The sequence below is a fragment of the Glycine soja genome, chromosome 13 (genome assembly GCF_004193775.1).
Source record: "Glycine soja cultivar W05 chromosome 13, ASM419377v2, whole genome shotgun sequence".
In the NCBI taxonomy this organism is placed as follows: domain Eukaryota; kingdom Viridiplantae; phylum Streptophyta; class Magnoliopsida; order Fabales; family Fabaceae; genus Glycine; species Glycine soja.
The window spans coordinates 4061053-4077763 of record NC_041014.1 but is presented as its reverse complement, the minus strand read 5'-3'; the positions used below and the strand labels follow the sequence as shown (position 1 = coordinate 4077763).

At 33.2% G+C, this 16711-nt stretch overlaps 1 pseudogene; it reads right to left on the bottom strand.

Moving 5' to 3' along the window:
* Positions 1-46: 46 nt before the first annotated feature.
* On the bottom strand, positions 47-16155 carry LOC114381529 (annotated as a pseudogene).
* Between the last annotated feature and the right edge of the window lie 556 nt (positions 16156-16711).

The following is a 16711-nucleotide window of genomic DNA, read 5'->3' as shown; positions in this document are numbered from 1 at the left end:
AAAAAGCATGACAACAGAATTGAATCTGATATTAAACAACTGAAATTTAAGTTTTAATGTTTCTGAACACTTCTTTGTATACTACATTGGTGGTGGAATTCATGCTTTTCTGCTCATCATCATGAATAAGAATTTTTAATCCTTTTGCTGAGTTGACCCTTGACATTGCAACATATAATTGGCCATGAGTGAATACCGGTTTCGGCAAATAAAGTCCAACCATGGATAGTGATTGTCCCTGTGACTTGTTTATTGTCATTGCATAAGATAGCATAATCGGAAATTGTCTTCTTAATAGTTTAAACGGCCAGGGTGATTGTGAAGGAGACATTGACATTCTTGGAATATAAACAGCTAGGCCAATGTTTTTACCTGAGATAATTTCAGCTGCAATTACATGTTTTGCCATCTTTGTTACCACTAATCTAGTACCGTTACATAGACCTTGATTTTGGTCAAGGTTTCTTAACAGCATTATAGGACTTCCAATTTTAAGTTTGATAGAATGAGTTGGCAAACCGGATGTTTTCAATGAATTAAGGAATTCAGTAGTAATTGATTGGAAATACGAATTCTCACTGGTTTCTGATTTATCAATGGAATCAGAGCTTAGATATTCCATGTGGTCAGCTATGATTTGCAAAATTTCAATTTCAGTGGTTACATTTTTGTCTAAGCAAGTGACAATTAAATAAGTAATGATATAATTACCTGGAATGAAGGATAGCACGTAATCATTGATTTGTTCTACCATTTCATTTGTTGAAGCCAGTATTGCCTTCGATTTAAAGAATTTAGGATTATTATGGTGCTGATCTAAGTCTGGGAATGTTGATTTGACTATAGCACTCATTGGATCATCATATTGAGTAATGAGTAGATGAGCAGGAATTTGAATTGTAGCATAACCATCATTTTCATCATCTATAATTCCATCTCCAATGTCTAGAATCCATTTAGCAAATGTGACAGTTTCTTGTTCATCAACTGATTCTAGATTGATGTGTAAGCGCATGTTTTTTGTCAAGGTCAATATTTCACATGAATCCCATAGATAGGATGAATTGATTGCTACATTTACAATGTCTGAGCGCGTTCCTCTTGGGATGACTGGTAGTATTTGGCGAAAATCTCCACCAAATACTATAACTTTGCCTCCAAATATTTGATTTGACTTTGATTTATCTGTGATAATATCTCTTAAACTTTGATCAAGTGCTTCAAAACAGAATTTGTGGGCCATTGGTGCTTCATCCCAAATTATTAGGCTTGTCTGGTTCAATAATTCTGCTAATTCGATGCCTTGATGGATATTACATGTTGAGTCTTCAAAAATTGGTACAGGAATTTTAAATCTAGAATGTGCAGTTCTGCCTCCTAGTAATAATAGAGAGGCTATTCCGCTAGAAGCAACAATAATTACAATTTGATTTTCTGCTCTCAATGAACTTGCTAATGCTCCATATGAATGTTTTTCCTGTGCCTCCAAATCCGTATAGAAAAAACATTCCACCTTCATTGTTGTTGACAATTTGGATAATTCTGTGATAAATTGTTTTTTGTTCATCTGCATTGATAGGTAAGCTGATGTTATATTGAAATGAAGATTAATTTAGTCATTGATGGAAACAATTAAGTGAGGGTAGATTGTCTGTTATTAATAGAATATTAAAAGCATTAATATAATTTATAATTCGCAATGACCATTTTTTATAAGATGTTAACTGTCATTAATAGAATTTATAATGTATGAATAGGTATATTGCCTGTCATGGATGCCAAAAAGATGTTCAAATTCTGATCTCGTTTCATCATGGTTGTAGTCGAGTTTTGATAATACCAAGTTGTTTTGTAGGTAGGATGTGAGATTGATATCCTGAGGATATGGCATTGTAGGATAGTCTTTTAGTGATCTTTGGTTTATGTGCAATAGTTGTTCAATTTCAATCATTGTCAAATTTCTAAGAGTATCATCATTGATCTTAATTTCTAAGAAAAAAAAAGAAAGTTGTTAGTCAATAAAAAAGAAAAATGAAGTTTGTAGTGAATGATTGTGACCATTGCTGTGGAACATAAAAACTGTTACAACCTACCTAAGTTGGTTGTTGATTTAGTATATTGATATGCAATGTCATCAGCTAGCCAATGCCAACATTGATTCCAAACTTCTTCAGGTTTGCTCATGGCACCTGTTAACAAAATTAATACAAACAATTTCCTTAGATAATTAGTTGTGCCCCAATCCTTGGCCTCTTTGATTGCCTCAACATATTCCGTGTCATCTTGTAGAAAGCCCATTGCAAAACATGCTTCTCTATATGTTGGATATTGGATATTTGCAACAGTCCTGATATCCTCAAATGAAGTAGGTCCTTTGCAGTTGCCAAGCATCATTCTTAAATAAAACAATTCTCCTGTGGTTGGTGGTACCCATATGAGTCTTCCAATGGTATATCCTTTTTTTCTGGGTTGCCATGATCTGTTTCTTTTATTATATACAAACTTTGACACAAATTGGGAATAAGTTAGATTTCTGGCCTCATCAAAATCTTTATTAGTGTTCATCCAAGCTAGGAATTTTGAATCTAAAATAGTTGGTTTCGATAGTACATCATCTATATCATCATGATCTTCATAAATAATGTTGTGTTGATCTGGAAGATGAAAATACAATCTCTCAACAGCAGGCTTTCTGCCATGGATTGGAAAAGCAAATATTCTCCAAGCAGCTTCACAGGGAGAAATGTATCTGTGATATAGCTTGGTTAGTAAAAATAATAGTGAGATAATAAATTATGCAGGTTAAGATGAAATTACCTGCAATCTAGATATTCTTTAAGTTCATCATTATGAATATTTACATTTTGAGCTGCATTATCGCTATCAGAAAGCATAACAGCAGTCACCCTGTCATAGCCTTTGTTTATGTATTTAAATAAATATTTGATTGAAGTACTTTGATTACACCATTCAATATTTATATGAGCCCGATATTTTTTCAGTAATTTTGGATTGTAAGGTACTACATATCTGTTATCAATTATAACACCATTCTTTGAAATTGAATGACCATTGTTTCTTCTACGATAGATTGGATAACCGTTTGAATCCAAAAGAGTCTGAGGCTGAAATTGTTTAGGATAAAAACGACTGCATTTGCCTTCTTTCATACATGGAGAGTTGGGTTGTAAAATTCTGCATGGGCCATGTATCATATGGTTCTCCACCAATCTGTAGAGTTATGGGTCATCTTCATGGGAAGGTATTTCAGTTGATATTATCTTATCAATGTCAGTTGAAGATGGATATTTATTGTCTGGATGTAGAAATAGTAGTAAATGCACGTGAGGGAGTCCTCGCTTTTGAAACTCTATAGTATGCATATCTGTGATCCACAAAAGATAAAGTTACGATGGTAAGTATAATTCTGTATTTCATATCTGTAAAAGTGTTGGTTAAATTGTAATATTTTAGCTATTAATATCTACGTTATAGAACAAAGAAAAATCTCCAAATGACCAACTAATATTTGTATTTAATTTAAGTATAAAAATTGATGATCAACTAAACTCTATAAAATGCATATCTGTGATTCACAAAAGATAATCTTATGATGGTAAGTATAATTCTGTATTTCATATCTGTAAAAGTGTTGGTTAAATTGTAATATTTTAGCCATGAATATCTGCGTTATACAACAAACAAAAATGGCCAAATGACCAAGTTATATTTGTATTTAAGCATAAAAATGATGGTCAACTTACATGCAACCACTTTTCCAAGTAATTGACCCTTTGTTAAGTCTGACAGCATGTGTTCATATTTTAATCTGAAAATTCGTGATACAATATCTAGCCTGTCTGTCGGTTTGAGATTCAAAGGTGAAAGTAATCTACGAATTTCAGGCCAATTTGGATTACAGGTTAGAGTAATAAAAAGATTTGGAAAACCAACATGATTGCATATTGCCATACCGTCAAAGTAAAGTTGATCCATATAACGTGGGCTCCCAACAAACGTTGAGGGTAAGATGACCCTTTTTCCCTTGGTTAAGCCTTTAGCTGTTCCAGTATCCAATGAAGTTTGTAAGCTAGAATACTTATCAACTCTAAGCTTCTTTTGGTTGTTTCTGATATAGCTAAGTCTTTCAGATTCCACCATGGTATAACCTTCAACAATGAATTGTTGAAATAATTTTCAAGAATGCAATAAAGTCTGTGCTTCATTTGACCTGGACTGAAGTCTATAAGCAAACCACTCTCTCATTGTCAGACGGTTTCATTTTCTTTTTTTGCTGGATGAAGTACAACGATGAAGTATGTCAGCTCTATATTCGTCTTCTCCATAAGGAAAGAGTAGAGGATGCTGCAGTGGTAGATAGCTAGGATGAAGTTCATGGATTCTTTGTAATTCTCCATTTTGAGTTTCAACAATAATGTCTCTTTTTGAGCCTGGATGAAAATCGCCAACAATAAGTGCAGCAATTTCCAGAACATTAGGCATATTATATACACGACCATCTTTTCCCCGAGCAGCTATGAGTTGCAATTTGATATTATTGGCTTGATCAGCTGCCAATCTATCTCTGGCCATTCTAAAACTTTTAGCATGAGAATTGTGTTGATCTAGCATGTGACTTAAAGCTGAAACAATATGATTCTGAATTCCGGAATATTGACTGAAAAAACAATATTTAAAAATATTGATAATTGCACAAAGTATTGAAAGTGAATGAATAATTTTCTCACTGACAGAAATAAAAGAACTTCTACCTCATGACATTAATTCTATTTTGCACTTCATTTTCTGTGTCAAAGATATATAGTTGTGCAAATTTGGGTTTTTTGCCAAGCATTGGTAATAGACTGCCTATTCTATGGCATGGTTGCCCCTGTATTCTGATCGTAGGAGGTCCTCTTGAATTATTAATTGTTTTATCTAGCTTAATTCCAGCAGAAGTAAAGGCAAACATCATGTTGTATGCTTGCAAGTTATGTTGATAATTTTTACTATCAATTGTATCATCATGAAATAGAAGTTGTTGCAGATATGTGGGTGGATTTTGTAATAATGGCAATTCAACTCTGCCATCTCCACAACATAAACTGAACCTTGGATTCTGATAATTCTTATTTTTTGATATTCTTTCATCATACCACATTTGTGCATTACAATATCTACATTGGATGAGTTAATCACCAAGATCAAAATATCTTGAAATTGTTCAATATCATAGTACAATATCATGATCAGAATTTTGAATATTAACTTAAGAACATGTAGAGTAGCATCTGAAACTGGAAATCAGAATTATAGTCATTACCTTCAGTGTTGATTACAGGCTGATTAGTTGGAGATTGACAATCCTCGAAGGGAGTCATAAAATTAGAGACTGAACCTGCATAAATTATAAATATATATAATAGCAATATTTGAAACATAGCAGAAAAGAGCAGGAAACATTTTTTTTCCAGTACCATGTGTGGATTCAGAATTTTCACTTTCTGATGAATTAGAAACAATTACTACAAAATAGAGAGGAAACAAAAGAAAATGTGATTAAGGCAGCTAAGTAAATTCATTTCTTCCAAAACATGATATATAAGATGTCTCACTATTATATTCTGAAGTGCAATTAACTGTTGGTTGTGAAGATGACTGAGCATGATCATGTCGCTTCTGCTGCATAACACGTTTTCTGTTGGTCCTCGCTTTTGCAGAATCACATCTCTTTGCATGTTGATAGTTCTGCATGTTGAAAATGACTAAAGGCAGAATTGAGTTAATTGTGAACTAAACAATAGATTCACATTCAAACGAAGATCCAAATACTTGTTTTAGATGTACAGAAACTACAATAAAATTAGAAGATGAAAAAAATCGAGGATGAAGCATTTCATTGTTTCTTGATTATAGGCTGACTATTAGTGATGACATAAATTATAAATACATATAATAGCAATGTGTAAACCATAGCAAAAAAGAGGATGAAACATTTTTTTTTTCAGTACCTTGTGTGGATTCAGAATCTTCACTTTTTGATGAATCAGACGCAATCACTAAAAAATAGAGGAAAAACAAAAGAAAATGTGATTAAGGCAGCTAAGTAAATTAATTTCTTGCAGAACATGCTATATGAGATGTCTCACTATTATATTCTAAAATGCAGTTAAGTGTTGGTTGTGAAGATGACTGAGCATGACCATGTCGCTTCTGTTGCATAATACGTTTTCTGTTGATCCTGGCTTTTGCAGAATCAGATCTCTTTGCATGTTGATAGTTCTGCATGTTGAAAATGACTAAAGGAAGAATTGGGTGAATTATAAACTAAACAATAGATTTATGTTGCAACGAAGAACCAAACGCTTATTTTAAATCTGCAGAAACTACAATAAAAATAGAAGATGGAATAAATTGGAGATGGGGGACTTCATTGGTTATGCATTATAGGCTGGCTATTAGTGGTGGAATTTCCTAGATTAGATATGTTTGCATGTTGCCAATTCTATATATTGAAAAGGCTAATGATAGAATTGCCTAAATTGTAAGGTAAACAGATGAGACCAAAGGTAGATGACATAGCAAAACTATGATGCAACATCAACAGCTAGCAAAATTGGTAATATAGAAATCATGACACTTGGTTTCGGCAAAAATTGGGTTTTGGGACTGTTGCAAACTTGCAATGAAAGATATTGTCTATTTAGGACTCTGGTGGCAATCTAAACACACAAACCAAGGCCATGATGGAAAATAGGTAAGGTAGAAATGATCATAGTTATTGGCGGAAATATTGACTTCTGTAACTGTTACTAAGCTTGCAATGGAAGACATTGTATATATGTTGATGAATTTTCCATTCACTAACACAAATTTGTTTAATTTGTATGCTCAAATCTATTAGCTCATGAGTTCAATTTGAAATATGAAATTTCTATTTTACATCTTTTATTTGGCATTATGTAACCTTGTCCAGCACATCACAATTTTTTCTTTGATTTCTCTTCGCCATTGATTAGACCTGTTTTATATAGTTCTACTTTGTTGTAGTTAAAATCAAGATTAAAGTTGCGTAAGCCATCAATGAAGTTAAAAATTGCAACTGAAATATCAAACACATGATTTTAGCAAAGCAGTGATAGCTACAAAAATGGAGTGATAACATTCATGGCAAACACATTCCAAATAAGGAAATACGATGTCAGGATAGAAACTTTGATTAATTTAAAGAAACACCTTGATTGAGAAGGAAAACTGAAACTAAAAATTTAACACAATCCTCTGCATGTTATTTTTTTCTTAATATGGTTTTATTCCTGTTATTTCCAGGCAATTCAGATGGGAATGGAATTCATTAAGCAGTTAATCAACAAACAGATTAAAAACGTGAGAATATCGAGTAGCAACATGATCGCCAACGTAGCTATTAATTTTCCTCCTTGGTTGTTTTTCAATATTTTGATGTTATTTGAACACCAATTTATCTCCTTCACTGTTTTTTTTTATTTAGGCTAACTCTGCCATTAATTTGTTAGAACCATATAGACCATCAAAGGTATGGTAAACAACAATTCAATTGTATCGAGGACAACCAAACAAAGAATACTGGGAAAATCAATTGTTTTCAATGCCATATTTAATATAAGAAAACTTGCAATACTACAGTAGGAACAAAATATGGACAGATCTTAATTTAGAACGTCTAAAAGCATGAATCCAAAAAAACCGATTTTCAAATGTGCAAATGCAGTGATAACAAAAACTACATAATTATCTGTTCAATATGCCAATATTTTAATAGCAGCATGAAAACACAACAATAAGAATTTGGAATAAGCTAAATTAGCTCCTATGAGAATGTCTTGTTAATTTGTTAGACGATAGTTGGGCTGGCGAAATTTGAGAGCTCCTTAACTCATCATCGGCTTCATCAGATGACATCCGCTTTTTGGGTGTTAAAGGCAATCCCGCAACCGGATCATGGTCAGCTGTGACAAACAGAGATTGCTGCATAAAGCATAAACTGGTAAATAAAAAAATATAAGATATCAATGTTCATGACAACAACATTAACTCACACATTCAGCATGTGTAGCATCATTGCAATCAACATTGGAAGGATCTATTTTGGAACATGCTTGCACCATATATAAGTTGATGATAGTCAAACTCATGAATCATATCATCATGACAATAACGACTAAAATAGATATCAGAAAAGAACACCTCACTATCAGGCAGCATCTCCAGAACTGCATTGATCAAATCCAGGTCTTTTGAGTATCTAAGTACAACTGCATTTTTGAATCTTGATTGAATCCTGGCCTTAAAAGCAAGCACATGACCCAACAATTTGTCAAGTGCTTGAGGGGAAGCATTCAAATCAAGATCACCATCCTGCCAGAAACAACACAAATTCACCAGCTGCCAGTTACAACTCAAGAACAAAATATAATACATAAAATGAGAAGCAGCATATCATAAAGCATGAAACATACTTCAATCTTGACCCTATTCACATCATCAGCTGTTTGACCAATGAATTCAGCATATTCACAGTCCCAGAGCAAAAATTTGCCACTCTCATTGTTTTGGGTAACCATGATTTCAACTCTATACCTACCAATTTAGATGCCAGTCAAAAACAAAATACTGAATAAAACATGTTGATGGACCAAAACTCCAATTACCTTAGAACAGGCTGATCATTATCCTTGCCACATCCACATGTGAATGGTCCTGTTTGGATGTCAGTTTTCCTATGACATTGAGCACAGGCTGGATAACACCATGAATGGTTATCCATGACTATTTTGCTAATAGTCCCCACCGTAAACACAAACAACGTCCTTTTAAAAAACCATAACAATCAAATTGCCAACAATAAAATGCCATTGTTAGACACATTAGCTATAATATATGAATGCGAACAAATCTAGCCAAATTCGACTTCCAACTACAATGAATATAAAATAAACACAGATAACAGGTCCACCTCAGAAATGGCATTGATTTCTAAAATAGTTTTGACTTCAGCCTTTGAAAGAAACGAATCCTTTGATGATAGCTGACTTCCCCCTGAAACTTGTGAGCTTGCTTGATCGCCAGGTAGCAAAACTCGACTCACCTCAACACCTAAATCTAAAAGCCTTAGCCAATCGAATCAATAGAATAAAACAACAGAAAACAGTTAAGACGATTGTCACACGAATTTAACAACCACAGAGCAAAGATGATAAGCAAAATACCTCTCTTTAAATTCTTGAATTTCCAATATAGGATCATTAATCAATAGTTTTGACGCCTTGAAGGAATTGCTCACTGAAGCTGGATAACTTCCTGTAAATGCCAACAACAGCAACAACAAAACTCAGTTATTGAGTATCCAAATCAAAATGTTTTTACCTGAGAATAATTTCAGCTGCAATTACATGTTTTGCCATCTTTGTTACCACTAATCTAGTACCGTTACATAGACCTTGATTTTGGTCAAGGTTTCTTAAACAGCATTATAGGACTTCCAATTTAAGTTTGATAGAATGAGTTGCAAACCGGATGTTTTCAATGAATTAAGGAATTCAGTAGTAAATTGATTGGAAATACGAATTCCTCACTGTTCTGATTTATCAATGGAATCAGAGCTTAGATATTCCATTGTGTCAGCTATGATTTGCAAAATTTCAATTTTCAGTGGTTACATTTTTGTCTAAGCAAGTGATACAATTAATAAGTAATGATTTATACCTGGAATGAAGGATAGCACGTAATCATTGATTTGTTCTAACACATTTCATTTGTTGAAGCCAGTATTGCCTTCGATTTAAAGAATTTAGGATTTTAATGGTGCTGATAATAAGTCCTGGGAATGTTGATTTGACTATAGCACTCATGTGGATCATCATAGAGTAATGAGTAGATGAGCAGGAATTTGAATTGTAGCATTAACCATCATTTTCATCAATCTATAATTCCATCTCCAATGTCTAGAATCCATTTAGCAAATGTGACAGTTTCTGTTCATCAACTGATTCTAGATTGATGTGTAAGCGCATGTTTTTTTTGTCAAGGTTCAATATTTCACATGAATCCCATAGATAGATGAATTGATTGCTAACATTTTCAATGTCTGAGCGCGTCTCCTCTTGGGTGACTGGTAGTATTTGGCGAAAATCTCCACCAATACTATAACTTTGCCTCCAAATATTTGATTTGACTTTGATTTTATCTGTGATAATATCTCTTAAACTTTGATCAAGTGCTTCAAAACAGAATTTGTGGGCCATTGTGCTTAATCCCAAATTATTAGGCTTGTCTGGTTCAATAATTCTGCTAATTCGATCCTTGAATGGATATTACATGTTGAGTCTTCAAAAATTGGTACAGGAATTTTAAATCTAGAATGTGCAGTTCTGCCTCCTAGTAATAATAGAGAGGCTATTCCGCTAGAAGCAACAATAATTACCAATTTGATTTTCTGCTCTCAATGAACTTTGCTAATGCTCCCATATGAATGTTTTCCTGTGCCTCCAAATCCGTATAGAAAAAAACATTCCACCTTCATTGTTGTTGACATTTGGATAATTCTGTGATAAATTGTTTTTTTGTTCATCTTGCATGTATAGGTAAGCTGATGTATTATATTGAAATGAAGATTAATTTAGTCATTGTGGAAACAATTAAGTGAGGGTAGATTGTCTGTTATTAATAAGAATTTAAAAGCATTAATAATAATTTTAATAATTCGCAATGACCATTTTTTATAAGATGTTTAACTGTTCATTAATGAATTTTATAATGTATGAATAGGTATATTGCCTGTCATGGTGCCAAAAGATGTTCAAATTCTGATCTCGTTTCATCATGGTTGTAGTCGAGTTTTGATAATACCAAGTTGTTTTGTAGGTAGGATGTGAGATTGATATCCTGAGGATATGCATTGTAGGATAGTCTTTTAGTGATCTTTGGTTTATGTGCAATTAGTTGTTCAATTTCAAATCAATTGTCAAATTTCTAAGAGTATCAGTCATTGATCTTAATTTCTAAGAAAAAAAAAGAAAGTTGTTAGTCAATAAAAAAGAAAAATGAAGTTTGTAGTGAATGATTGTGACCATTGCTGTGGAACATAAAAACTGTTACAACCTACCTAAGTTGGTTGTTGATTTAGTATATGATATGCAATGTCATCAGCTAGCCAATGCCAACATTGATTCCAAACTTCTTCAGGTTTGCTCATGGCACCTGTTAACAAAAATTAATACAAACAATTTCTTAGATAATAGTTGTGCCCCAATCCTTGGCCTCTTGATTGCCTCAACATATTCCGTGTCATCTTGTAGAAAGCCCATTGCAAACATGCTCTCTATAATGTTGGATATTGGATATTTGCAACAGTCCTGATATCCTCAAATGAAGTAGGTCCTTGCAGTTGCCAAGCATCATTCTTAAATAAAACAATTCTCCTGTGGTTGGTGGTACCCATATGAGTCTTCCAATGGTATATCCTTTTTTCTGGGTTGCCATGATCTGTTTCCTTTTATTATATCAAACTTTGACACAAATTGGGAATAAGTTAGATTTCTGGCCTCATCAAATCTTTATTAGTGTTCATACCAAGCTAGGAATTTTGAATCTAAAATAGTTGGTTTTCGATAGTACATCATCTAATCAAATCATGATCTTCATAAATAATGTTGTGTTTGATCTGGAAGATGAAATAATCAATCTCTCAACAGCCAGGCTTTCTGCCATGGATTGGAAAAGCAAATATCTCCAAGAGCTTCACAGGGAGAAATGTATCTGTGATATAGCTTGGTTAGTAAAAATAATAGTGAGATAATAAATTATGCAGGTTAAGATGAAATTACCTTGCAATCTAGATATTCTTTATAAAGTTCATCATTATGAATATTTACATTTTGAGCTGCATTAATCGCTATCAGAAAGCATAACAGCAGTCACCCTGTCATAGCCTTTGTTTATGTATTTAAATAAATATTTGATTGAAGTACATTTGATTACACCATTCATATTTTATATGAGCCCGATATTTTTTTCAGTAATTTTGGATTGTAAGGTACTACATATCTGTTATCAATTATAACACCTTCTTTGAAAGTTGAATGACATTGTTTCTTCTACGATAGATTGGATAACCGTTGAATCCAAAAGAGTCTGAGGCTGAAATTGTTTAGGATAAAAACGACTGCATTGCCTTCTTTCATACATGGAGAGTTGGGTTGTAAAATTCCTGCATGGGGCCATGTATCATATGGTTCTCCACCAATCTGAGAGTTATGGGATCATCTTCAATGTGGAGAGAAAAGGTTTTCAGTTGATATTATCTTATCAATGTCAGTTGAAGAGGATATTTATTGTCTGGATGTAGAAATAGTAGTAAATGCACGTGAGGGAGTCCTCGCTTTGAAACTCTATAGTTATGCATATCTGTGATCCACAAAAGATAAAGTTACGATGGTAAGTAATATCTGTATTTCATATCTGTAAAGTGTTGGTTAAATTGTAATATTTTAGCTATTAATATCTACGTTATAGAACAAAGAAAAATCTCCAAATGACCAACTAATATTTGTATTATTTAGTATAAAAAATTGATGATCAACTAAACTCTATAAAATGCATATCTGTGATTCACAAAAAGATAATCTTATGATGGAAGTATATAATTCTGTATTTCATATCTGTAAAAGTGTTGGTTAAATTGTAATATTTTAGCCATGAATATCTGCGTTATACAACAAACAAAAATGGCCAAATGACCAAGTTATATTTGTATTTAAGCATAAAAATGATGTCAACTTACATGCAACCACTTTTCCAAGTAATTGACCCTTTGTTAAGTCGACAAGCATGTGTTCATATTTTAATCTGAAATTCGTGATACAATATCTAGCCTGTCTGTCGGTTTGAGATTCAAAGGTGAAAGTAATCTACGAATTTCAGGCCAATTTGGATTACAGGTTAGAGTAATAAAAAGATTTGGAAACCAACATGATGCATATTGCCATACCGTCAAAGTAAAGTGTGATCCATATAACGTGGGCTCCCAACAAACGTTGAGGGTAAGATGACCCTTTTTCCTTGGTTAAGCCTTTAGCTGTTCCAGTATCCAATGAAGTTTGTAAGCTAGAATACTTATCAACTCTAAGCTTCTTTTGGTTGTTTCTGATATAGCTTAAGTCTTTCAGATTCCACCATGGTAATAACCTTCAACAATGAATTGTTGAAATAATTTTCAAGAATGCAATAAAGTCTGTGCTTCATTTGACCTGGACTGAGTCTATAAGCAAACACCTCTCATTGTCAGAAGGTTTTCATTTTCTTTTTTTGCTGGATGAAGTACAACGATGAAGTATGTAGCTTATATTCGTCTTCTCCATAAGGAAAGAGTAGAGGATGCTGCAGTGGTAGATAGCTAGGATGAAGTTCATGGATTCTTTGTAATTCTCCATTTTGAGTTTCAACAATAATGTCTCTTTTTGAGCCTGGATGAAAATCGCCAACAATAAGTGCAGCAATTTCCAGAACATTAGCATATTATATACACGACCATCTTTTCCCCGAGCAGCTATGAGTTGCAATTTGATATTATTGGCTTGATCAGCTGCAATCTATCTCTGGCCATTCTAAAACTTTTAGCATGAGAATTGTGTTGATCTAGCATGTGACTAAAGCTGAAACAATATGATTCTGAATTCCGGAATATTGACTGAAAAAACAATATTTAAAAAATATTGATAATTGCACAAAGTATTGAAAGTGAATGAATAATTTTCTCACTGACAAGAATAAAAGAACTTCTACCTCATGACATTAATTCTATTTTGCACTTATTCTTTCTGTGTCAAAGATATAAAGTTGTGCAAATTTGGGTTTTTTGCCAAGCATTGGTAATAGACTGCCTATCTATGGCATGGTTGCCCCTGTATTCTGATCGTAGGAGGTCTTCTTGAATTATTAATTGTTTTAATCTAGCTTAATTCCAGCAGAAGTAAGGCAAACATCATGTTGTATGCTTGCAAGTTATGTTGATAATTTTTACTATCAATTGTATCATCATGAAATATGAAGTTGTTGCAGATATGGTGCGGTGGATTTTGTAATAATGCAATTCAACCCTGCCATCTCCACAACATAAACTGAACTTGGATTCTGATAATTCTTATTTTTTGATATTCTTTCATCAATACCACATTTGTGTGCATTACAATATCTACATTGGGATGAGTTAATCACCAAGATCATAAATATCTTGAAATTGTTCAATATCATAGTAGCAATATCATGATCAGAATTTTGAATATTAACTTAAGAACATGTAGAGTAGCATCTGAAACTGGAAATCAGAATTATAGTCATTACTTAGTGTTGATGTCAGGTGATTAGTTGGAGATTGACAATCTCGAAGGGAGTCATAAAATTAGAGACTGAACCTGCATAAATTATAAATATATATAATAGCAATATTTGAAACATAGCAGAAAAGGCAGGAAACATTTTTTTTCCAGTACCATGTGTGGATTCAGAATTTTCACTTTCTGATGAATTAGAAACATTACTACAAAATAGAGAGGAAACAAAGAAAATGTGATTAAGGCAGCTAAGTAAATTCATTTCTTCCAAAACATGATATATAAGAATTGTCTCACTATTATATTCTGAAGTGCAATTAACTGTTGGTTGTGAAGTGACTGAGCATGATCATGTCGTTCTGCGCATTAACACGTTTCTGTATGGTCCTCGCTTTTGCAGAATCACATCTCTTTGCATGTTGATAGTTTCTGCATTGTTGAAAATGACTAAAAGGCAGAATTGAGTTAATTGTGAATCTAAACAATAGATTCACATTCAAACGAAGATCCAAATACTTGTTTAGAGTTACAGAACACTACAAATAAAATTAGAAGACTGAAAAAATCGAGGATGAAGCATTTCATTGTTTCTTGATTATAGGCTGAACTATTAGTGATGACATAAATTATAAATACATATAATAGCATATGTGTAAACCAATAGCAAAAAGAGGATGAAACATTTTTTTTTTCAGTACCTTGTGTGGATTCAGATCTTCACTTTTTGAATGAATCAGACGCAATCACTAAAAAATAGAGGAAAACAAAAGAAATGTGATTAAGGCAGCTAAGTAAATTAATTTCTTGCAGAAATGCTATATGAGATGTTCACTATTATTTCTAAAATGCAGTTAAGTGTTGGTTGTGAAGATGACTGAGCATGACCATGTCGCTTCTGTTGCATAATACGTTTTTCTGTTGATCCTGGCTTTTGCAGAATCAAGATCTCTTTGCATGTTGATAGTTTCTGCATGTTGAAAATGCTAAAGGAAGATTGGGTGAATTATAAACTAAACAATAGATTTATGTTGCAACGAAGAACCAAAACGCTTATTTTAATCTGCAGAAACTACAATAAAAATAGAAGTGGAATAAATTGGAGATGGGGGGGACTTCATTGGTTATGCATTATAGGCTGGCTATTAGTGGTGGAATTTCCTAGATTAGATATGTTGTCATGTTGCCAATTCTATATATTGAAAAAGGCTAATGATAAATTGCCTAAATTGTAAGGTAAACAGATGAGACAAAGGTAGATGACAAGCAAACCTATAATGCAACATCAACAGCTAGCAAATTGGTACTATAATCATGACACTTGGTTTCGGCAAAAATTGGGTTTTGGACTGTTGCAAACTTGCAATGAAAGATATTGTCTATTTAGGACTCTGGTGGCAATCTAAACACACAAACCAAGGCCATGATGGAAAAATAGGTAAGGTAAAATGATCATAGTTATTGGCGGAAAATATTACTTATGTAACTGTTACTAAGCTTGCAATGGAAGACATTGTAATATATGTTGATGAATTTTCCATTCACTAACACAATTTGTTTAATTTGTTATGCTCAAATTCTAAGAGGAGGTGCATTCTTCCTTAAAATTGTCAAGTGATTCTCACATTGTTTCAGATATTTCCTTGCATGTGATGGGATTTCTGCGGACATTTATAGAGATTAATAATGTTATTGAAATTCTCATAATAATGCAAGTTAATGTGATTGTATATTACAGTGGTTGGGGAGCACCCAGTATACATTGGGTAATTTCAGTTCCTCCAGGCATGTACACGGGAATGAAGTATTGGTCTACCACATGTTTGTTGATTCAGGGGAGGTGTAAAATGTAGATCAAAGATGGTATTATCATCGCAGGCAAAGAAGTTGATGATAATAGACTCGTAAATTTTTAAAATCTGCCCTGACTCTAAGAGTCCATCTGCAAAAAAATATCTTCATCGGGTTGTTGGACCCGTATTGGGTAGGTTGCTCCATTGTATTTGAACCGAACTTCGTATGGGTAATTGGGTGCCCATTGTTCATGGTAAAATGGAGGTATCTCTATGAATGTCTGAATATAAAAAGCAAGAAAATGTATGAAAAGAAATAATATGTCAAAGAGAAAATGAAAAAAGTTAAAGGAACTAAATGAAAATGATATAAACTTCCACGCGAAATCCACAGTCAAAGCAAAATGCTATATATTTAAAATGTGGTGAATTGAAAAGCATGCAAATGCAATGGAAGCATGGAAGTCAGTACAAATAGGAAAAATAGAACACGCAAAGCAGGAAACAGGGAAAAAACAAAACGAAGAGAAATGACATGATCAATCAAAAACC